Here is a 26170-nt window from a genome sequence, read left to right on the forward strand (position 1 = left end):
TATATATTCTATAGCCTTCCTCAATAAATGGACTATTCAACACAAAAATAATTATTCAATTCGAACCAGTTGTTCATGAGATTAGCCCGTTCAAACAAACAAACTCATAAATTTTATTATTAGTAGTATATAAGGTTAAGAGAACATAGGTAGCCATTGGTAAGCAGTGATGATTTTTCATAATTTTTCAGCTAGGTGTATTTGACTTTTTTTATGCTGAACTTTACACTTATCTTTAACAAGTATCAAATGCATTTTTTCAGAAGATAAAATTTAACTGCTTTTAAAATAATGTTCACAATTGTTTCTTCTGTGCTATCTTTGAAGCCCATAGTTTCTAATGTGGCACATTAGCTCATTCACGATTTATATAACAAAATTATTTTGATATTCTCTATACTTCCATTAATGCAAAATTATGTGTCACTCAACAAGTAGTTGAGTTTTCTTGCTTGTGTAGAATGCTTAAATAATCATCTTCTAACAGCTATAATATGGTAGCTCTGCAGTTTGAAAGTACGAAAGGAATGAAGTTAATAAATAGACAAACTGACACTGAATAACATCATTCGTAAGTACACTATTGGAGGAAGGTAAAGGGCAAAATCGCAAAAAATTTTACTTTTAATTTACATCTGTTAGTTGTACTTTAGTTTTATTGTACAAATTTTTTTATTTGGTTTCCGCTGAAAATACAGCACGACGTTTAACTCCAACATTTCCCTATTGCTAGAAACCATCATATCCTTCTTCATATTAATCAAAGTCCTATGATGAACAAGCAAGTACAGAACTCCAAGTTCATCTGAAAACGACAAAATAGCCTAAAATGTCTTCGAAAATAAACTTTAAGCCTGGAAACACTTTTACATGTTACCGCACTGAAATATTTGCTCTTAATAGCATTAACTGGGGGACGCAATAAAGAGTTAAAGCCTCCTCTCGTGAAATCTTATTAACCATTGCAAAGGCTCTTCTTGTAAGGAGCATGTTCTTAAGCTTGGCATATGAACAGTTTTTCATGTTAATCACAAGAATGAGTAAGGATTTGGAACACTTTTTAAAAAGATGAGTTTCTCTGATGAGTTTAACAGGAGGTATTTTCTGCTTTGTTTCTCTAGTTTTTTTCTAAATATCAGGTGTTACTTCAAGCGAGCTTTTAAATGATGTTCTGAGGACTTGCTCCATCTATTTGCACGGGTGTGGTATTTTTACACATACATTTTCACTTTATTTCCGGAGTTTTAAAATTTGAATTTTAATTGTGATATGCAGACGTCTCGATACATAACATGGTACTTGTGCAACTCGGTTTCGATATTACGCGGTACAAAATTTGCGATTATTGTAACACAGATTCGATATTACATGGTATAAAAGTTGAATTTAATACTACATGGCTTCGATATAACGCGGTGTTAAGAAATTGAATTTTATTTTTATTTTTTCACTTCACTGTTAAAAAAAATCATAGAAAACAACGTTAAGTTAAATTTGGCAAACAATAAATTTTAATAATATAACAATCGAATAATTCTCTTTAATTTTATATATTTTCTTTTCGTTGTTGTTGCTCCCACAAGCTTTATTTCCGTAAAAAAAAATTGTTTCCCCCCCCCCCCCCCCCCCCCCGACAATACGCGTTTTCGTACTGAAGTTGATGATTGAAGTATTGCGGTAAATGAAGTTGATATTTTTTCCGTTTTTTGAACAAAGTAAATAGCGTGTGTGTGTGTGTGTTTTTTTTTTTTTTAGCCATCATAAAATATTACACCATTATACCTTAAGATTTAATTTTGTTAAAACACGGTACACCTTGCCTTGACTAACATTATTTCAAAGTTTCGTACAAAACGATTTCGATGCAACTCTGTAGATACAGTCCTGATTTATTATGTTCATATGCAATTAATTTTAAAAATAAATGAAATAATAATTTAAATAAATAAATATAAAAGTATCGCATAGCACTGTTTTATATAGCACCGTACGAATTAACCGTGTTATACAAAGGACACCTATATTCTAGTGTAAGGAACCATAATGTATCATGATCTGAAGTATCAACTGTCTAAAAAAAATTCGTACTTAAAAATTACTGATTTCTATGTATTGTAATGTATTAAACAGATTAAATATGAAATACATTTTGGTAATAAAATAATGTTTTTCAGGTTATTAGTAAAATAAACCAATATTCAATTATAAATACAATATTTTTAAATTAAAAGGCATTGACATTACGTATTTAGAGTCTAGTGTACTGTTTGTGCAATTTTATATCATAAATGAATTCAATTAACCTTTAATTTTCTAACGCATTCATTATCTAGAAGTGTAACAATACAAATGACATTCAGGAATGTTGACTTAAATATGTAAATGCGAATGCATTGTGTCAATAAAATAATGTTTTTTAGGTTATTAGTAAAATAAAGCAATATTCAAATGTAAATACAATGTTTTTAAATTAAAAGGCATTGGCATTACTTATTTGAAGCATAATTTTTTGTTTGTAAAATTTTATGTCATAAATGAATAGATTCACTTTTAAATTTTTAACGCGTCCATTATGCAGAAATTTCACAATATAAATGACATTCAAGAATATTGACTTAAATATGTAAATGCAAATGCATTTTGTCAATAAAATAATGTTTTTCGGGTTATTAGTTAAATAAAGCACTATGCAATTGCAAATACAATGTTTTTAACTTAAAGAACATTGGCATTACTTATTTAAAGCTTATTGTACTGTTTGTACAATTTTATATCATAAATGAATTGGTTCACCTTTAACTTTTTAACGCATCCATTATGTAGAAGCATCACAATATAAATGACATTCAAGAATGTTGACTTAAAAGGAATCGATGCTTTTGAGGATCTTAAAGCCGAGTAAATCAGCTTAGAACTTTCAGATAAGAGAAACCCGCAACACTAAATCCCTCTTTAAGATGATTTTCTTAGCAGAAAGTTATCGAGAATCAATTCAGCATCTTGATATGAAAATATTTAAGCAGGAGGAATTTTCGAATTAGCATAAATTCAAATTAACTTCAAAAACTTATTGATGACATCATTAAAAAATTCGGTTCGATTTCCCGTATTAAAAATCCTTTGCTACAGCATGTTCCAAATTGTGAAAGCGCTTCACTCTAGATGAATTTATTTCAGGAAATATATTCATGAATAACGTTTCTTTGTTCGCAATTGAATAAAGATTAATCTGAACTCCCGAATTTTACTTAAATGAAGGGGAAATTTGATTGCTTTCCTGTGCGAATTCAATGATACACTTTCAAACATAAAATAATGTATTTTAAAAACTATTTATTTCGCATAATAGATGGACTCTTGATAATTTTATAGAGTTCTTTCATGTGCGATACAGTATTGAAAAACTGCACAGCACGTAAGAATTTAAGAAGATGAGTTATAAATAAAACGATGTTGGGAAACGTTTCCAAGTTTTTTAAATCGAAAAAAAATCATGTTAATGACATGGCGTTATCGCCCATTATAATCATAGTCTAGAGCAGCGGTTCCCAACCTTTTTCTCTTTTCGAACCCCTTGGAACAGGCAAAAATGTTCGCGAACCCCCTGATGTTGAAATTAGTAACATGTAAGAAACAATAAAAAAACAGCATGTTTGCTTTCCATTTTTTGCAGCATTTGATTGCAATAAACAAAAATATAATTGTAAAATATCATTAAGTGCAAACATTAATAAAAAGTTAAAACTACATCTACAAGAAAAATTATAAACAAGAAGTTTTATAAACCAACTATTTTTTTAAGCATACTTTAAATTGGGGAAAAAATCCTTAATGCGATATTTGTGGCTGTTTGACGGAAAAAAGAAACTGAAAGTTTGGTTCAATGTCTGACAGTTTGAGTCTTAAATCAGGCTCTGCATTAAATCTGCTTCGGTATTTATCTTTGAGATAAGTATAGGAGGAAAATCCTTTCTCGCACAGATATGTTGTGCAAAATGGTAATAAAATTCGAATTGCTTTTTTGGACAAAACGGTATAGTCATTTCTTACACTGAGCCAGAAGTCAATTAACGAGAGCTCTTTAAAGGTAGTTTTCAATGAATTATCACAGGATAACTCGATGAGCATTTCCTTTTCAGGTAATGTCAGGGTGTTCTCTAAGCATGGATTTCCTTCAAAAGGATTACGTATCCAGCTGTTTGAGAGAGGGACGTTACGCCTATTAGGAAAATACTCGTCAAAAGTTAGTTCAAGATGTTGCAGATGTTCACATACATTTCTTTTAACGCTTTCATCAAGTTTCATTGAGTTTTCTGATAAAAAACTACTAAGAGAAGTGAAACAAGAAAACTCACCCATTTCCAGGCATTGGATCCAGAAATTCAATTTTTTTACCATAGCTTCAATTTTATCATATGCAACGAAAATATTAACAACTGCACCTTGCAAGGATAGATTTAATTCATTTAATTTTGAAAAAATGTCAGCTAAATATGCAAGCCTTTGCATCCAAAGAGGATCGAATATGCAAGTGGACAAGTGAAATGGATGATCAACAAAAAATGCTTGGACTTCTGACTTCAATTCAAATAAGCGTGTCAAAATTTTGCCACGGGAAAGCCATCTAACTTCTGTGTGAAGAAGTAAAGTAACATGAAGTCTTCTCAATTCCTCACAAAGCGCGTGAAATAGACGGCAGTTTGTGGCACGTGATTTTATGAAATTTACAATTTTTACCGCATCATTCAAAGTAGCGGATAATTCTGCGGGAATACGCTTACATGCTAATGCTTGTCTATGAATGCAGCAATGAGTCCATTCAATTTTCTCGTTAATCTTCTTTACTCGCACCACAAAGCCAACAAATTTTCCTGCCATTGATTTTGCACCATTCCATTTTCTTCAAAGTAACTGTTGACCAGTTCGAAAATTGCTTCTCCAGTTGTGTTGGTTTTCAAAGGTTTTGCAAATAGTACATCTTCTTTAATTGTATCGTTAAAAATATACCTAACATAGACAAGTAATATTTGCAGCGTTTGCTACATTAGTCGACTCATCAAGCTGGATCGCAAAATTATTCTCTTTTATTCTATTCACAAGTTCTTTCTCCACATTACTTGCCAAATCAGTAATTCTGCGTGATACTGTGTTGTTTGATAGCGGAACCAGGTCAATTTTTTTTGCTGACTTTTCTCCCAGCATACACTTAGCAATATCTTTAGCATGCGGTCCAATTAAATTTTCTGCAATTGTATGTGGCTGTGCAGATCTTGCAATTCTATAACTGACTCGATATGAAGCTTCAAGGGCCATTTTACTATCTTCGTTGGATTCTAACAGGAACGTAGAGACGCTACACTTTTTATTATATTCCAATTTTCTTTTAAAAGATTCGATAGGTTTGTCCTTGTGTCTCGAATGCTTTGTTTCGAGGTGTTTTCTCAGAAGTGACGGTTTCAAACTGCTGTTCGCTAGAACTTCGTTGCAGAGAAGACAAAGCGGTCTAGGTTCAGACTCTTCTCCAGTAAAATAAAAGCCCATTTGTAAATAGTCACTGTCATATTTTCGCTTTTTTCCTTTTTTCTCCCCTAGTTCACTTTTCTGTTTAGTCGGGGGAGGCGGCAGTTCATTACAGCTGTTAAATCGTATGATGAATCTTAAATTGAGGCAGCTCATTACAGCTATTTCAATATCATGTGTTGATTCGAAAGTTACTGCTGATGTTGAGGGTTGATCGATTGACTGCTTGTCCATTTGTCGCTCAACAAAACTACCAGTTTTCAACCATCGATCCATAACAGCAGAAAGTTATTAAATCATAAAAATTACCAACACGATTACAACTTCACAAACAGAGTAGCAAGTTCACGTAGCAAAACCAATTGCAAACAAAATCACTTGTTTTCAAGCATCTCTAAAGTATCTCTAAATACATCTGTTAACAACTATTTCCCCAGAACTATGAGCATGCTGATGTTATATATTTTTGAAAACGAACAGATGGGTAAAATCCAGTGATAAATTTTAAGTTTGGAGCCTTTTGCTGTCATGTCTGCTATTCGATGACTGAATTCGACGGAAATTCCCGAGTTATATTTCAACCAGATTAGAAATAATACCCCTATGATGCATTGTTTGAGAATTCTTTATTTTTTTCAACATATGTATATTATGTATATTGTTTGATTGACTCCACGCGATGGCGCCTTTTTAAGGTCATCGTGATCCCCGCCACAGCTTAATACAACGTTTCTGCATGGCGCCTCGCAATAAAGTAGGAAGGATATCACTTTTTATTGTCTATCGAAAAAAAATGAGAAAATTTCTTTTTAACCAAGATTATAAAACCGCTGAAAGATTTTTTTTTTTTTTTTTTGAGCTTAATACAAGAGTCTGGCGCGTTTTCAAATTAAAAAAAATTTAGTAACTATGTGTGCAAATTGAATATTTTATAATTTTTTACCAAACTAGGAAAAATCCGCCATTGCACCGAAATTTTCGCGAACCCCCTTCCTGCACCTCGCGAACCCCTGGGGGTTCGCGAACCACCGGTTGGGAACCTCTGGTCTAGAGTATTATACTTTTAGTGGTTTTAATAAAGATTGTTTGAATTATGGATTAGGTTTCCCGTAAAACCAGTTTTTAACCAATATAACCTTGAGAAAAACATTTATACATTTTGTTTAAAATATATGTAACTATTACACCAAAATTTACTGCATTGGAAAACTCAAAAAAAAAAAAGATATTTTATTAAATACTTACTTTCTTAAAGAAATAATACAGATGGTATATTTTCAATGCAGTATAAACTAAGCTAATTATTTAAATCGCCTTCTCCTTTCCCCTTTACAACTACAACTTCACTAATGAGGGCACCTTCCTTCATTTGCAGTTAACTTCTCAACATTGATTTATCCTTAAATCCCCTCATTTCCAAGAGTACCTCTAAGATGTAGAAGTTTCCTTTCGCACCTAAGTACACTTTCAGAGCTACACACGAACCACTTATAAAGAGTAAAACAGACTGATTAAAAATGAAGCTAGATATAAATAACTGTTATCTTGACTTGCATAAAGGCTTATAAATTAAAAATAAGCAGAATAAGTACATGTAACTTTTTATGTAATTTTGTTTTGGAAAAAAGGGGGTGTTTTTTTTCCTTTTTAGTGTGGGTATTGTTTTTTATTTATTTAATTTTTTGCGCACTTACGTTAAACACTTCGACTAAAAACATTTCCAATTTTAATTATTTTATTTTAACGAATAAATAACTTTGTGCTTGAAAATTAAATGAATGAATTACCAACGTTTTAATGCACAAAAATTGCAAATTACTTCAGACACGTGTTTCGGAGTCACAAGGAACCCCTTTTTCAATGCAAAGAAGTGTGAGCTTTTGGATGAAAAGTTATCCGATTAAAGCCAATACATGCCTTCCTACATGCTTTCTTCGGATCACGTTTCATCCAAAAGCTCGCCTTTCTTTTCATTGAAAAAGGGGTCATACATTTGATTAGACGTCCTTTTGTATACAATACAGATTTAAAATTTGCTTTACAATACAATTTAACACTTTTACTTTAGCCTTTTAACTTTTTTTTAAGCTGCAACTTAATTTTTTGTTTTAAATTAGTCTTACACCTTTTAATTGTTGCATTTGTATAAGAATCTAAGTCTTTCCACTAGAGTAAATGTTGAAACAACATATTTCTCTTAAACATTTTTCAATAAGGGGAACGATTTTCTCAAATCTTGCTATTAAATACTCTTTTCCCTTCGTCTGAAGGAACCTTTTTTTGCGTCAGAATTTTTCGTAATTAATCCTCATAAATGCTTATTAATTTCAAGGAGCATTTATATGCACAATATGGCATTTTTTATAGTTAATGAAAAGTATATAAAGGGATTAATCTTCTATTATAAAAAAAATATAATTTGCAGCATGAACTGGAAAAATATGACACTTTTCAACTTTTACAAAGTTCCAAAAAAAGACGAAACAAATTTCCAGTATCTCAAGAAGAAGTTGTTTTGTGTACTTTTTTAATTTTTTCTGCTAGCTAATTACGAGACTGAAGCTTACTAATTAAAATTTAATACGGGAAGCAATTAGATCAGCACGCCTTCACATGAGAATTTCAGGTATTAACGAGATAAAGAGTTTTTTTTTTTTTTTTTTTTTTTGTCCTAAATGCTATTTATGAAAAATGTACTAGTAAGAGCAAAAAAATATGAGTGGTTATGTTCCCATAAGGGCATTGCAGAAGGAAAAACAAGAGTTAATTTTTAGAAAAGGAAAAGAGATACTTTTCAAAACTTCTCTTTATTTTGTTTGATTAAGTATGAAAAGAGAAGAATGATGCATGGAATATATATAGAATAATAAGAGGTTTTTTGAATAATGAAATTCTTTTTAAATGTCCTAAAAAGTAAACGTGACTTATATTCATTTTCGGGAATTAGTGTCCATGTACTTATGGCGGTAGATGACAAAGTAAGTTTAATTATCGAATAAAGACCTTCTAGCTTATTAAACTTTTGAGAAGTAAAACCTTAATCCCTGCGGAAATTGGTAATGATCAATAACAAGATAAAATGCTAAAATGTAATTATCAGGGCTGCGGGCTTTTAGCAAATTAATTCTAGGATGACGTTCAATTAATAAGAAACACTCGTTAGTGCTATTACAGAAAAAAGAAAACTACCCGACTCACAGATTAAATAAACTTTTTTTTGTTTGGTATTAGCATTAGTACTATCATCATGTTTATTATTGCCTGGAAGTGAACTGCACCATATTACTCTATGACGCTACTTTTCTGTAATACAAGAAAATTTATGAATGTTTCAGTTGATTTAGAGCAGTGTGTTTAGTCACACGACTGCGGAATCGGAGAGTATATAACAGACTTTCTCTCCTGCTCGGGAGTCCGTGAAAATTTTTTAAGAAGTTCGAATAAGAGTTTTCGACTCTAACTCCCACTCTACATTCCTGGTAGAGTTAAGGGCTCGGGAGGAAAATAATCGACTCCGACTCATGGAATCTTAAAGTTTTCGATTCCTTATTCTGGCTCCTTTACCCCATAATCAGCTCGACTCCGACTCAACAGTCCTGATTTAATGAGGGGAACAATCTTTTCCCTTCTTCCCTTCTTCATCAACACAAGTTATAAGAATGCTGTTTTTATCTCTTTCTTTTTTTACATTTTTCTCTAAACTGAAAGTTTTACCAATATGTTAATTTTTCCTGTTTTTCTTCAACACAAAAATCATAAGAAAAGAAACGTTAATGATTCTCAGATCATTAACGTTTATTTTGAAAAAGTAATTTTTCTGAACTATTTCAATGTGTCCCAAGGTCACCTAAAGTTTTACGGTGCTCTTTGAATGCTTAAGAGTCAATTTTTTTTAAAGCTGGACACTTTTGATAGTTGATGTCTTCAATTTTCGTAAAAATTTCAAGATGTGTTAGCTGTACTATGATAAGAAAAAGTAAAGTTTCTTTTTCTAAAAAAGTGATCTGTTTGTCCTTAAGAAGGGGGTCAAAGTATAAGGTCGTGAAAAAAAGAGTTAAATACATGATTGCTTTGCTTCAGAAGCAATGAGTGAACCAAGCCAATTCTTTTAAATGTGGATACTACTTGATATTACGTACATGCTAGCATATATACTAGGGTGTCCCAAAAAAATGAAAGTCGTTTTTTTTTTAACGCATACCCTCTTATTTTTTTCCTTTTACATCAAAACCGTTGTAAAAAAAGTTTCATGCAATTTGAAGCACGGTAACCCGTGCCGACTTGCGCCTAAAGGCCTAAACGTGTAAATAGCATGTGTATTCATAAGCAAGCGAACGCTGGCGACGCGATAATTTGCCAAGCTCAAAACAGCTGTAAATAGTACACAGAAAACAAATGAAAACAGAAAAAACATATGTTAGGGAGAGGGGGGGGCTTATCCGTGGCAATTTGCAAACTGTCAAACGTGTCACTAAGAATACATTCCGGTCAGCGAGCGCAATATAGTCGTTCCATAGGGAACGAAACATGGCACTGGAGTAGCGAAGTTCGAAAAAGGAGACATTTTTAAAAGGAGTAGTAAAACACCAAATTACAGGTTTGAAACTTCCCTCTAACGGACAAGTTCTGTCTGTTTTGTTTTATAACATTCGAGAAGTAAATTTAACCATCAGTGAAAGTGCAAATCTCGCTATTCGGGAATGCATCATCTTTTGGGAAAAGGCACGCATTCCCACCAAATCGTTGCCAAATTGTGTGAATAAACTTAAAAACCTGTATCAAATTTGGAGAGACTTACAAAAAAATGCAAAACAAAAAACTGCAAGAAGTATTCAGGCAGCACCAACAAGAATTTGAGAGTAATTTAAACAATTTATTCAGTATTGCACATGCTGATGCACTTCGGTTAATCAAAATGGAGGAAGATGGGATTTTCTTGCAACTCCAAAGAGAGAACGGCCGACGTGGTCACTTTAGGTAAGGTGGATAAAAAACTGGCCGACAAAGAGGAAAGGGCTCGACTTTGAGCTGTCAAAGAAGAAAGCAGGCGCATGAAATACGATTCCGCTTCAACATCTTCGGAATTGTATGAACCTGTACAAGAAAATGCCTCTTCGAGCTCTAGTGAAAATATTAATTCAGAGGATTTCCCTGAAACATATAAAGCAGTACCTGGGACAAGTTTATCAGAACCTGGAACAAGTATATTAGAACCTGGAACAAGTATATCAGAACCTGGAACAAGTATTCCAGAACCTGGAACAAGTATTCCAGAACCTGGAACAAGAATTATCAGAACCTGGAACAAGTAAATATGTAATGAGGAGCGATTTTATTACTCTAAAGTGAGTTGATGCATTGGACAGCTGTCCAAGTATACGAGATTATGTGTTTATTCTTAAAGCTACTATTGACGCACTTGGGTGTAACATTGATGAATTTCCCATAGGTATCTTCAATTCAAAGAATTCGAACTGAAAAGCGGAAGGAGCACGAGGAAAGAATAAAATTGGTTTTCAGTACGAGGTACCACATGTAGTGAATTTACCTTATGAAAATGTTGCCTGCTTTGAGTGCTAAAAATCAAAAGAATATAGTTTATCTATAGTTATTTCATAAGGATGTCACAAACAACTCATTGCTGAGTCTAAACTGGATAATTCTACAGGAAAAGAACAAAAACAGGCTGTTTGAAAGGTAGTTTTAGATTGGAATCTCGAAGACAAAGTTCAAAACTCTTTGTTGTGATACTACAGCTTCCAAAACAGGTCCTTTAAGTGGTTCTTGCGCTATTCTTGAGCAAATGTTTGATAGAGAAATGCTTTCCTTTGCTTGCCGCCATCATATATATGAAATGACCTATCCAACTAAAATACAGTGCTATGGAGGAGCTGCGGAGTTGTTCCGAATTGTACCCTAACTTGGAAAATTTACTTGACTTTTACCGTACTGAACTCACTAATATTACGGTCATAGATGACTATAAAGAGTTGATAGAACTGCCTATCATATTTTTAGGTGGAGATACAGAAAATGAATTTAAAATAAGATCGCCGGGAGCATGCACCAAGCTCGATGGACGGCTCGAGCGATTTATTCCCTAAAACTATTACTATTTAGTTCACAACTAAAATTAGATACGAAGGAAAATGAAACATTGTTTGATGTCTTCTAGTTTGTAGTAACAATATACGTGAAACCATGGCTTCAATGCATTTTGGCAGTCAAAGCACCCAACAAAGATTTGTGCTTTTTGAAAAAGTGTACTAAAATGTGGACCCAATTATCTCAAAAGCTGCTCTACAAAAATTCATCCAGCTTTTATGGTATGATCAATAATATTTCATTCTTTGATGTGAAAAAGACTGTCTCAATGCTTAGAGCAGTAAACGATGTAGCTGAAAAAGAGGTAAAAATGATGGAAGACTTTCATGGTTTGCTTACAGCTGATGAGGAACAAAAACAATTTGTGTTACGTTGCATTCAAGAGCACCAGAAGCTCTATCCTGACTGCAAACAGCAAACATTGAAATAAAAATATGCGCAGTAATGTTTCTTGTAGTCTAACATTGTTGTAAATATCTGCTTTAAATAAATTGATATCACGTGTAGTAAAGAATTATATAGTTAGCAATATTTTCACTGTAGTCGCTGTACAGGATTTCAGGTCCAACTTTGACCTTAAGTCGGCACGGGTTCCCGTTATTTTATTGCAATAAAACTTTTTTCTCATGTTTCTGAGGTGAAAAGGAAAAAAATTGGAGGGTATGCGTATTCGATTTCACAATTTTTTTTTTCGCCATTATATCTTGGGACACCCTAATATATACCTTGGTGGCTCTATGGCTTTGAGAGCAACGGTCAATTGAAACTGCTACTTTTTTGTCGTTTTTGCCTTGTTAAGGCCTTTATATCTGCTTGTGAGTAACCCTCGGAAAAAAGTATATGATTAACTACTCACCACAGTATAGTTCTAAGAAATACATAAAATAGCTTTCATTTCTCTTGACTTTAGTAGTTAAACGGTCTCAAAGTCGTTAATTTTTTTAAAAATGCCCAAATTTAAAGGTCAATAACTTTATCGCGACGGGTCAACAACTTTGGGATACAGCTATAGTTATAGTCCGAGTAGTGTAGTTTAAGGTCCAGGTTAGAAACCCATGGCAACTAATCAACTTTTTTAATTACGCGGTCTCGAAGTTGATAATTTGAAACAAAAATAATCACAGTTTTAGGTCAATTACTCTAAAACGCCTGAGTCAATAACTTTGAGCAAGATCTGTAATTATACTCTACGTGGTGTAATTTTAGACTCATGACAGAAAACCATGAGATTTAATCATCTTACTTAAATAAACGCTCTCAGAAATGATGATTTCCGTATATAAGAGCATTTTTTCAGAAGTTTATATACGTGCTACTCAAAATCTTATGAGCTGAAACTCGCATAAATACTGGAACGAATCAACAGCCTAATGTACTTTAAGCTCAAAAAAATTTAACGCTACCAGTGCAATAAAATTTTCTCTAACCTGCTGGACCACAACATGGCAATTCTTCTCACAAAGCTGATCGGCCATTTGGAACACTATATTTTGGAGATACCTAGATCCTCAGGATTCGGATCTCAGAAGCTGAAAATTGGCATCGGGTTAGTTTTAAAGACATCTCTACGCCTCTATAAAATTTCATCCCATTCGGAGATGATAGAGCGGGGACAGTTTGAAAAATCAAGTCAGTTGACGTGGAATCACTGTGATACCATTATGCACATTTCACCTGCATATTTTGTTACTGTCTGACAAACCTGTTTTTTTTTTTTTTTTTTTTTTTTTTTTTTTTTTTTTTTTTACGTTATATTTACTTCTGAGCCTTATTTAATAAATTTGTTTTTTTTTTTATAAAAGTATATTATTAAGCACTAGTGTATATGTAAATTTTACTGTAGTTATGAACTCAATCTCTTACCCAAGTGCAATCCTCTTCCTAAAATATAAGCATTGATTTATGATCAATATAAAGTCAAAAATAACAAAAGATGCATGTGAATTGTCACAATCAGGGTGATTCCACGTCAACTGACCTAAATTTTTCAAATTGTTCCAGCTCGATCATTCCCAACTGGGATAAAAATTTTATAGAGGTATAGAGATGTCTTTGAAACTAACTTATTCAAATTTTCAGCTTCCGAGATCCTAATTCTTAATATCTAGGATCTCCAAAATATAGTGCTCCAAAATGGCGATCAGCTTTGTGAGAAGAATTGCCATGTTGTGTGGTCTAGGTTACAGAAAATTTTATAACACAGGAAGCATGAAATTTTGGGAGTTTAAAGTACATTTGGCTGTTAATTCGTTCTAGTATTTATGTGAGTTTGAGCTCATAAGATTTTGAGTAGCACTCATATAAACTCGTAGAAAAACCCTCTTTTATATTGAAATCATCATTTTTGAGACCATTTAATTAAGTAAGATGATTAGACCTCATGGTTTATTAACATGAGTCCAAAACTACATCACGTAGAGCATAATCACAGCTTTTGCTTAAAGTTGTTGACTCGCGCGTTTTAGAGTAAATGACCTAAAACTTTGATTCTTTTTGTTTCAAATTATCAACTTTGAGACAGCGTAACTAAAAAAGTTGATTAGTTGCCATGGGTTTCTAACCTGGACCTCTAACTACACCACTCAGACTGTAACCACAGCTGTATCCCAAAGTTGTTGACACATCGCGATTAAAGTTACTGACCTCTAAACTTGGGCATTTTTAAAAAATCATAGACTTTGAGACCGTTTAACTACTAAAGCCAAGAGAAACGAAAGCTATTTTTTATTTTCCTAGTACTATACTGTATTGAGTAGTTAATCATATACTTATTTTCGAGGGTTACTCATGGCTTTAGCAGATATCTGGACCTAAACAAGGCAAAAAAAAAATGTAAAAAAGTAAGTTTCAATTGACTTTTGCACTTAAAGCGATGAGTGATCCACCAAAATATTTATGCTAGCATGTACGTAGTATCAAGAAGTATCCTTATTTAAAAGAATTGACTTGGTACACTCATTGCTTTTGGAACAATCATATATTTAGCACTTTTTTCTTAAGACTTAAGGTCCGAAACTTTGACCTCTACTCGAGAACCAACAAGTCAAATTAGAGAGGAAAGAAGCTCCACATTTTCTTATCACCATACTAGTAAAATATCCTGAAAGTTTCAGGAAAATTGAAGGTGTCAACTACCAGGCCCAAATTCACTTTGTTCATCTTTTAAAAAAATGACTCTTAACAAAACCTCAAATACTGAGCTCGGATAGCAATTATTTCTATTTTGTTACTCAACTGTCATTTTAAGAAGCATTTAATTTTTTACACAAACACCATTTTCAATCAACAGCGAAACCAAAAAGTAGGAAGAATAATAAATTCTTCACAAATTATACTAATCTTGTGCTTATCGATAAGTTTCTCACCTACAAATGATGAACAAAATATTATTTGTTGCAGGATTAATGCTATTCAGTATAACTAATTTTTTAGTGACTAGGACTTAGAAGGAGAATAATATGACGAAACGTCAGTAAAAGCAATACCTCAAGAAATTGGAAAGTTCTTACATCGCTGCATCTAAAAACTAATGTGTCAAAAATATTCTGACACGGTTCTTGCGAATAATTGTTCAAAAATAGCACTTTTTGAATCAGTTGAGGTTAAATTTAGCTTAAATATGTATATGAATTTATCGCATTCTTGTATATTACATTAAAAAAATAATAAAATAATGATTAAAATTATGTTTCCGCAAGGGGTACTTAACTTCCCATATGAAACGCAAATATCTGCGAAAGCAAAGCGATTTTATTATGTTAGACGAAGAATAAGATCCTCATCCCATTTCAAAAAATAGAAATGAAAGAACTCGCAAATACGCTCATAGCGAGAAATGTGTCTAATTCTCAATGAAAGAAAAAAAAATAACGAAATTTTGGCCTACAAAGTAATTACCCCTTCCGTTTTATGGGGCGTTTGATAAAAAATTGAACTCCTTGTGTGAGGAAAGGAAAAATTCTGAATGCTCTTGCGAAAGATATGCGCAAACGTAAAACTTTACGGTTGAGATAGTCAAGCACCATCTGTAGGGGATCTTAAAATAATTTGGATGCGGAAAATTAATATTACACATTAAAATTTTATGCAACCTTACTCCATAAAATCGGTGGCAGCTCAGCTGCCTCCACTACTCTGGAGTAACTTAACTCATATAACCGGTATAAAGTTACACAGCACTTGTGGAAGGTTGCACCATGGTCATGTAACTATAGCGTAACGTCTCACTTATTTCTGCGTACCAGAATTTTCTGTGTGCTTAACATTAAATTGCTTGAAATCTTAGACATTAGCAAAAACGAAGCTTTCATTTGACTTTCTTAAACGATTTATCAAGTTCACGCCTTTTAACAACCAATATCCACCAGTTATTTTAGTGTACAATTTGTATTCATCTTAATATAAAATATTTATTCATTTTAATATACTAAAAAGACATTTTTAACTCAGTAAGATAGGACATGACCTGAGTGGTGTCCGAACCCCTCAACGGAAATCTCACAGACTCGCATAGCAAGCGCTTTAAGCGTTCGGCTATCGAGATCGGTTTCCGTTCTACTAATAACAGTTTATCTGCTCTACGTCTATTCTTTCTTCTTTAGGCGTGAGACTTGAATTCAACTCAAACTATAGTGCAAGGTTCCTCCAACAATTTGAGTTTTTAAAACAATGATGCTACACACTTCAGCATTCGTGTAACTTACACCCATTAATACTGGTACCTTACGGGGTTTTTTTTTTTTTTTTTAATGTGTAATGGGAAAACTGAAGCAGAAAATTGAAAGAACAATTTTGAATTGGAGAATTTAATTAGGAAGAAATGCTTTAAAATTCTAACTAAAAATAAAATCGGGAATGAAAACTGGAGAGTGAATTATACAGTTACCTGTAAGTTGATTATTTGCGATGCAGTATAGAGACTGATGAATATGATATAGCATTGATTGTTTACCTGAAAAATGCGGGAAACTTAGGTGGTTTTTTACAGGTTTTACTGTATATGTACCAATACTGTATTTAGGGTGGGCCGAAATAAGCCGAAAAAAAAAATTTCGAAATCAATTTTTGGATAGCGCGCAAAAGTTGCGTAGTGAGCTAGTTAGCACTCACAAAAACTTTCTTGGACATTAAAAAATATCTAGCCGGCGCTATTTGACACTGAAAAACTGAAAAAAGAGAGAAAAATGAATTTTTGTCGAAATTTTTTTTTAAAAACTAAATTCCAAATATTTTGCTGGAATGCACCGAAAATGTTAGATAATGAACGAGTTCGAGCCCATAAAATGTTTCATTGATTTTAATGAGCATTTAACCGCTCCTTTCCGACATCACAAATTGGAGAAAAATGAAAAAATATTGAATTTCTTTAAAAACCATTGTGGAAATTATTTTTCAAAATTAAATCATAGACTAATTAATTAAATAGCACTATTAATCATAGTAATTATTATCACGCATTTCTATTATCACGCATTCATCATTTTCTAGAATTACAAATAGAGATAATAAAATTTTGAAAAAGAAATCTTCAAATTTGATTTATAATACCTCATGCATAATGAATATTATTTTTTGGAATAATATTGTCTCTTGTTATCAAATGATGGAAGTTCTTTCCTAGCTTGAAGTTAGGCACGAATGTATCCATCTCGTGCAGTTTCACCACGAACTTTTATTACAGCTTCGGTTATTAGTTTTACACAACATTCCACCTCCTGCGTGTGACAGGGAAATTTCTCGAAAGTAAACTCTGTAGGCTGTTCTTTGCACATTTCTTTCAATTGTAGGTCTTTTAGATGCAATGTAAAAGGTGGCTCTGTTACAACCCAGTTTTCCCAATCAACGAAATCAACATAATCAACGGCTTCAAAATTGAGTTTAGGACGCTTAAAAAATCGTACACCATCCGAGTTCTTCGTCTTCTTATTTCTAGAGTTTAGAATGCCTCTAACAGCTAATTCCCGAATGTATTTTCTTGAGTCAAACAACATTGTCGACAGTAGCTATTCAGGATAATTCAGGAAATATGCATTATTTGAGAGAACTTTGAAAATTATCTCCTTAACGTTGTCTGGAAACTGCCTTGCAAGAGAAATCATTTTCCAGAAATGTTGGGCACCATACTGGCAGTTCGGTTTCATTTTTATTTCAAACTACATTGGAGCATAAACTAACATTACATACTTTACAAGCATTGTAAGATTTTCTGATGGAGTTGGAGTGCCTATATACAAACGTAACAAACGGTTTGCAGTTGTCAGCCATCGCGCATGACTGAGTTTGCATGGGCTACTTGTCAGCCACGCTAGAAGGACAACTACCAACTTTTACGGCACGACAGATTCTATACAAATATTGTTGTTCAGTACTTAAATTTTTTATATCTTCCATGTCCAAAACCAGAAGATTGCAGTCAATTTTATCAAATTTGACCACCGAATTTTTTCACAATCTCTAAGAAATTGTCCGATAGCTCTAGAACAGCGGTTCCCAACCTTTTTCTCTTTTCGAACCCCTTGGAACAGGCAAAAATGTTCGCGAACCCCCTGATGTTGAAATTAGTAACATGTAAGAAACAATAAAAAAACAGCATGTTTGCTTTCCATTTTTTGCAGCATTTGATTGCAATAAACAAAAATATAATTGTAAACTATCATTAAGTGCAAACATTAATAAAAAGTTAAAACTACATCTACAAGAAAAATTATAAACAAGAAGTTTTATAAACCAACTATTTTTTTTAAGCATACTTTAAATTGGGGAAAAAATCCTTAATGCGATATTTGTGGCTGTTTGACGGAACAAAGAAACTGAAAGTTTGGTTCAATGTCTGACAGTTTGAGTCTTAAATCAGGCTCTGCATTCAATCTGCTTCGGTATTTATCTTTGAGATAAGTATAGGAGGAAAATCCTTTCTCGCACAGATATGTTGTGCAAAATGGTAATAAAATTCGAATTGCTTTTTTGGACAAAACGGTATAGTCATTTCTTACACTGAGCCGGAAGTCAATTAACGAGAGCTCTTTAAAGGTAGTTTTCAATGAATTATCACAGGATAACTCGATGAGCATTTCCATTTCAGGTAATGTCAGGGTGTTCTCTAAGCATGGATTTCCTTCAAAAGGATTGCGTATCCAGCTGTTTGAGAGAGGGACGTTACGCCTATTAGGAAAATACTCGTCAAAAGTTAGTTCAAGATGTTGCAGATGTTCACATACATTTCTTTTAACGCTTTCATCAAGTTTCATTGAGTTTTCTGATAAAAAACTACTAAGAGAAGTGAAACAAGAAAACTCACCCATTTCCAGGCATTGGATCCAGAAATTCAATTTTTTTACCATAGCTTCAATTTTATCATATGCAACGAAAATATTAACAACTGCACCTTGCAAGGATAGATTTAATTCATTTAATTTTGAAAAAATGTCAGCTAAATATGCAAGCCTTTGCATCCAAAGAGGATCGAATATGCAAGTGGACAAGTGAAATGGATGATCAACAAAAAATGCTTGGACTTCTGACTTCAATTCAAATAAGCGTGTCAAAATTTTGCCACGGGAAAGCCATCTAACTTCTGTGTGAAGAAGTAAAGTAACATGAAGTCTTCTCAATTCCTCACAAAGCGCGTGAAATAGACGGCAGTTTGTGGCACGTGATTTTATGAAATTTACAATTTTTACCGCATCATTCAAAGTAGCGGATAATTCTGCGGGAATACGCTTACATGCTAATGCTTGTCTATGAATGCAGCAATGAGTCCATTCAATTTTCTCGTTAATCTTCTTTACTCGCACCACAAAGCCAACAAATTTTCCTGCCATTGATTTTGCACCATTCCATTTTCTTCAAAGTAACTGTTGACCAGTTCGAAAATTGCTTCTCCAGTTGTGTTGGTTTTCAAAGGTTTTGCAAATAGTACATCTTCTTTAATTGTATCGTTAAAAATATACCTAACATAGACAAGTAATATTTGCAGCGTTTGCTACATTAGTCGACTCATCAAGCTGGATCGCAAAATTATTCTCTTTTATTCTATTCACAAGTTCTTTCTCCACATTACTTGCCAAATCAGTAATTCTGCGTGATACTGTGTTGTTTGATAGCGGAACCAGGTCAATTTTTTTTGCTGACTTTTCTCCCAGCATACACTTAGCAATATCTTTAGCATACGGTCCAATTAAATTTTCTGCAATTGTATGTGGCTGTGCAGATCTTGCAATTCTATAACTGACTCGATATGAAGCTTCAAGGGCCATTTTACTATCTTCGTTGGATTCTAACAGGAACGTAGAGACGCTACACTTTTTATTATATTCCAATTTTCTTTTAAAATATTCGATAGGTTTGTCCTTGTGTCTCGAATGCTTTGTTTCGAGGTGTCTTCTCAGAAGTGACGGTTTCAAACTGCTGTTCGATAGAACTTCGTTGCAGAGAAGACAAAACGGTCTAGGTTCAGACTCTTCTCCAGTAAAATAAAAGCCCATTTGTAAATAGTCACTGTCATATTTTCGCTTTTTTCCTTTTTTCTCCCCTAGTTCACTTTTCTGTTTAGTCGGGGGAGGCGGCAGTTCATTACAGCTGTTAAATCGTATGATGAATCTTAAATTGAGGCAGCTCATTACAGCTATTTCAATATCATGTGTTGATTCGAAAGTTACTGCTGATGTTGAGGGTTGATCGATTGACTGCTTGTCCATTTGTCGCTCAACAAAACTACCAGTTTTCAACCATCGATCCATAACAGCAGAAAGTTATTAAATCATAAAAATTACCAACACGATTACAACTTCACAAACAAAGTAGCAAGTTCACGTAGCAAAACCAATTGCAAACAAAATCACTTGTTTTCAAGCATCTCTAAAGTATCTCTAAATACATCTGTTAACAACTATTTCCCCAGAACTATGAGCATGCTGATGTTATATATTTTTGAAAACGAACAGATGGGTAAAATCCAGTGATAAATTTTAAGTTTGGAGCCTTTTGCTGTCATGTCTGCTATTCGATGACTGAATTCGACTTAAATTCCCGAGTTATATTTCAACCAGATTAGAAATAATACCCCTATGATGCATTGTTTGAGAATTCTTTATTTTTTTCAACATATGTATATTATGTATATTGTTTGATTGACTCCACGCGATGGCGCCTTTTTAAGGTCATCGTGATCCCCGCCACAGCTTAATACAACGTTTCTGCATGGCGCCTCGCAATAAAGAAGGAAGGATATCTCTTTTTATTGTCTATCGAAAAAAAATGAGAAAATTTCTTTTTAACCAAGATTATAAAACCGCTGAAAGATTTTTTTTTTTTTTTTTTGAGCTTAATACAAGAGTCTGGCGCGTTTTCAAATTAAAAAAAATTTAGTAACTATGTGTGCAAATTGAATATTTTATAATTTTTTACCAAACTAGGAAAAATCCGCCATTGCACCGAAATTTTCGCGAACCCCCTTCCTGCACCTCGCGAACCCCTGGGGGTTCGCGAACCACCGGTTGGGAACCTCTGCTCTAGAATATGATTGTGGCCCCTTTGTGCAGTGCAACCGTCCAATTCCAGAATAAGATGCCTCAGTGGCAACTCATTAGTATGTAGCAGACATATGTTCCACTGTAAAGGTATTTTGAGATATGTCTCAAGTAAAAGAATTACTCCACCTTTCCGTTCCGTATTCACATTTGTTCCGTCGCGTCCAATAACCGATAAGTTAAGCAAGCTTATATTATACGTTTTTGCAAAGCCTATAATAAGTACCTTGCGAAATTTCTTTTGCACTTTCACCAACTGTTAGTGATAAATGACCGATGTACTAGCTACCTGGTTCTTCTATCAGTGCTACATGTGCTTCAGATGCTAATTTTTGATGGCCAGATGTCTTTTGAAGGGTGTCATTTTGCGGCCGTCAAAATACAAACTCTTTATAGCTACCCCTTTAACTGCTCTTAAATCCCTTTCTCTTAGCTCGTTCCTTTTTTTATCGACTTCCCTCCTTACTTTGTTTATCGACTACATATTTTTGTTGTTTAGGAGAAACTAAGTCGAAATCAGCGAGAACTGCTGTAGCCATTTTAGCCACTGCTCTATTTGAAGCGCCAGTTAGATCTGCTGCTAAAGCTGTATGAGACATATAAAGTCTCATTTGACTTGTCATTGTTGATGGCGCATCAGTTCGCTTACGTTTTCTTGAAAGTGGATAATTCAATTTAAAATCGTCATCTGTATTTTCTGTGCTTTCTAATGATTCAAGCTCTGTTTCAGGTTCATTCAATGTAATATGACTTTCCTTAACCCTCAATCCACTTGTGCTGGGCACTGATACGTCTTTCTCATCCAAAGCAACACTTGTTTCAATTTTCTGGCATCTTTTTTCTATTTTTCGTACTTTCTGGGTTGTTACCTTATCCACTTTTCAAATAGCCATTTTTATTACTGCCCTTTGATCAATTAGAAATTGTTTTTCTCTATCAGGTACTTTTGCTTTTTTTCTGCAATTACACGAATATAAATCTGCGCATTTGCAGGCACAAATGTAAAACAAAGTCGTAGTCTCTGCTTTAAATTTGCCTAGCTTTGACTGTAAAAGTTGCGTCTTTATATTCATAGCATTTTTTGTTGTGCTATTATATTTAGAATAATAATATAAAATCATGGTAATCACTCTCCTTATCGAAAAAACGGGAAGGGAAGCATGCTCCCAAATATCAATAACTTTTTTTGCTACTGCAGCGGCCACACTTGCAGAAGATGGTTGCTTACTTCCTTCTCCCTTTATTTGCATTCTAGTGATTTTATAAATCTGATAATGTCCTCATATGTTGGAAGAAATAAAGCATCGGGAGGAGCCACATCTTTTTCAGGTCCAAATAGAAGACTACTTGTGCTTGCTCGCGTTACTTTCTTTTTCGCACGTTTCTCCATAACAGTCGTGTTATATACCAAAACAAAGATAATAATGCAATGACAAAAATTCGAAATTTCTCTTTAACACGTTCTGCAGTGAACAATCGAATACTCAGAAACTTACATAAAATGGTTATAAAATAATCTTAGGAATAGTTGAGCGCCGTTTATTATCCAGGAGAAACAAATGGAACCGAAGATTGAAAAACTAGCATCTTATGTAACTATTTTTTATTTGAGTGTGTGCATTTTTTAAAATTGGCGTACAAATGTCGCATAAAATTGATTGAATTTTCACTGTTTTTTCTAAGTAACATATTGCGTAACATTTCAGTATTTACTTCTTTCGAAACTACTTTTTTTATTTTTTTTTTTTCATTTTTCTCATGTTTCAGTCTTAAAGGAGCGTAGCTAAATGTTCTACGAAATGTATAAAAGGCTTTGAGGATTTCAACTAATTCACTGACAGATACTTCTAATGTTTGCTGAAACTAGCTTCAAACTTTTATTATTGACTCCCCCCCCCCTTTTTTTTTTGGAAAAAAAGTGCATTTTTGTCCTTTTTTTTCAGTTTTTCAAGGTCAAATAGTGCCGGCTAAATATTAAACAAATTTAGCGAAATTTTTTATGGATAATAACGGGCTCATATAGCAACTTTTCCGCACTATCCAAAAACAGATTTCCGAAAAAAGTTTTTTCGGCCCACCCTACGTATATGTGACCTTTACTGTATATATAACCAATATTGCATAGTTCGTTAGTAAGCTCAAAAATAGTCCAGCATCATTATGCACAGAATACCGTTAACCTCCATTCCATATTTTCTTCCAGATTTCAGGTAAATTCTGAAAAACTTAAAGATAAATTGTCTAAATCCTCTCAAAAGAAGTGCCCCTTAAAAAAAAGTCGCTGATGGTTTAAATGGGGACATCGATAACTCTTCAAATCGGGGGGAGAGGGCGTCCCCATTTTAAAAGACATAGAATGTAAATGAAACATCTTATATTTGCTTCAATATTAAGACAAATATAAGGTAGAAAAGTTTTTAAGGTATTATTTTACTTCCACTCAAATGACTCTTTTATATGATTCATTAGTACTTAATAAAATAGCTCCAACAAATTAAATTTTAACAATATAACTCAATTGTGGAATAAAATGTATGAAAAAAAATATTTTAAAAAATATAAGTAAAATATTTCATATTACGTACAGACATATTTCTAAATATTTATTTTACGTCACACTTTGTTTTATATACAGATTTCTAATAATGGGGAGCTGTGAAAGAAAAAAAGATGAAGCTGGTATCAGTTGAACATTGTATTCTGTAATCTATGTATTTGTGCTAAACAACGTTGGATATATCCTGTTATTCCTCGGCTCAAAGGTATATATTTACTGCTTAGTAGCTCGATCTGTTTAATAAATGTTGGAAAGGAATATGGGTTACAAAAAAAAGAAAAAAAAAATCTACGGCCTTCAGTGATACTATAGCAATTCGGGGGGGGAGGTTGACTAAAAGAGGCTAGACAGAGTGTTCATTGTTTTAAATAAATACCCCAATTAGACATTAATAAACATTGTTACAAATGTCTAGTTTGCAATTTGCTGCCAAACAGTTTTTTTTTTTTTTTTTTTTAAACCTTAAAACAACATATTTAGCGCTTATCTGGTTCCTGAAATAAACGGTTCAATTGCAGTTTAGGTATGTGTTAAGCGATTTCAAAATAAAAACAACTCTCAAGGGAACCTTAATTTCAGATCATTCAGAGTCATAATTTTAATCATTTTAGGGCGTATTTTTATAACTACGCAATTTGATTTTCCAATGTATGTTTTTTGGTGCCCACAAGTTTTATGTGATTATAAAAAATTTTATTTTGACAGATGCTTTCATAATATAAGCCCTAATGATGGCACCAAAGTCGGCAAAGATATCACAAAGAAGAATCAAGTTCGTGATGTAAAAATGTTGACCTTGAAAAAATTATCATTCGATTTTAAATGAATTTCTGCAATTTCACTATAAAAACTACTGATCTACGAGGGCTGTTCAATAATTAATAAGACTAAATTTATTAAAAATAGAGAACAGCCTTAATCGTCATGATTTACATGGTTTTTTTTAAAGAATAACTTCTGCGGGACTAAATGCATTTATTCCAACGTTCTGTTCACTTCTTAAAAACTTGTGAACGTTAAGTTTTTGTGGGCTATTTGAATACCGCCTCCGTAGAGTTTGGACATGCTTTGTTGCTTTCAAAATGTTTGCTTCGTAATGGTTTCCTAAGTTGAGGAAACATCCAGAACTCACTGATATAAAATAATTCTGAGATTCCCCCTGATAATAATAGCAGCAGTGTTAATCATTGTCTCTGTGATGGACGGTAAAGGTTGTCCCTCATTTTCAATATCTTCCATATTCTGCTTGCCTTCCTTAAAAGCCTTCTGCCAGCAAAAAATACTGACTCTAAACATTGCTTCATCGTTGAAAACGTCACGTATAGCTTGACCACGAAAAGAAGGCGGATGACCTTGAAGCAAAAACATCATTTGTATCATTTGTAATGGGTTGTTTGTTATTATTTTGGAATAGATAGGATTAGCAAGACCATGCCTCTTACTATTCGGTGCTCTCTGGCAGATTCTACCAATTACAAATGATACAAATGATGTTTCGCTTCAAGGTCATCCGCCTTCTTTCGTGGTCAAGCTTTAACATATCAAAGATCTCAGATGCTGATTTTTGCAGACGAAAACAAACTTTAATCGCATAACTTTTTTCCCACGACTCTTCCATTTTGACAACTGGCCACATCTTGTAGATGCTTGTCAACAGGCTTCAATTCAATCACGTGATACTCAGAAACATGAGTCTGTACGTGTCAACTATCGGTAGGTTTTGTTAATACAGACAACAGACATTTTTCATGCCACAGAAATTACTGTTCCGATGAGTGGTTTTGCGGCAGTAAATGTAGTCTCATTACTTATTGAACAACCTACGTATATTTATAAGTATTGAATACGAAATAAAATAATTTGGAAATTTTTAATGGTGTGAATGTTTCGTTTTTTTCTCATTAAAACAGTTTAACAGAATATGAAGTTATATAATTTTTGGAGTAGTAAAACCAATTTTTAACTTCATTACTGTACTCATAACTCTGACAGATTTTACTATACCAAGTAAAAAATTGTTTCTGTTTAGTAGCTCTGGAATTTTGAACCATCACATATTTATTGTTTTCTTCTATGTGAACTTTAAAAGGTTAATAGGATAAAGTATTATCTAATCTATAATAATATTCAGTTTACAATAAAAACCATTTTGTTCAGTCTAAGTGCTGAATACTGCACATATGGTGTGAAATACAAAGTTAGTTTGTCAGTAGTATTTCTCAAATAAGGTAGGTCGAAGTGCAACTTATAGCATCAAAAAAAGAAGAAAACCGTGAAATTAATCTGTTTTACCAAAAACGGAAAACAAAATGCACAGAATTGCGTATATAAAGTAATAATAAACGTGAAGGTATAATGGATTGCATACTGCAAAATATTTCCCAGGTTATGCTGCACATTTTAGCAACACAATAATGCTGGAAGTGAAAAAAATACTTTTAGTGATGATACGTTGTAGGAT

Source organism: Uloborus diversus, chromosome 3 (genome assembly GCF_026930045.1).
Source record: "Uloborus diversus isolate 005 chromosome 3, Udiv.v.3.1, whole genome shotgun sequence".
Lineage (NCBI taxonomy): Eukaryota > Metazoa > Arthropoda > Arachnida > Araneae > Uloboridae > Uloborus > Uloborus diversus.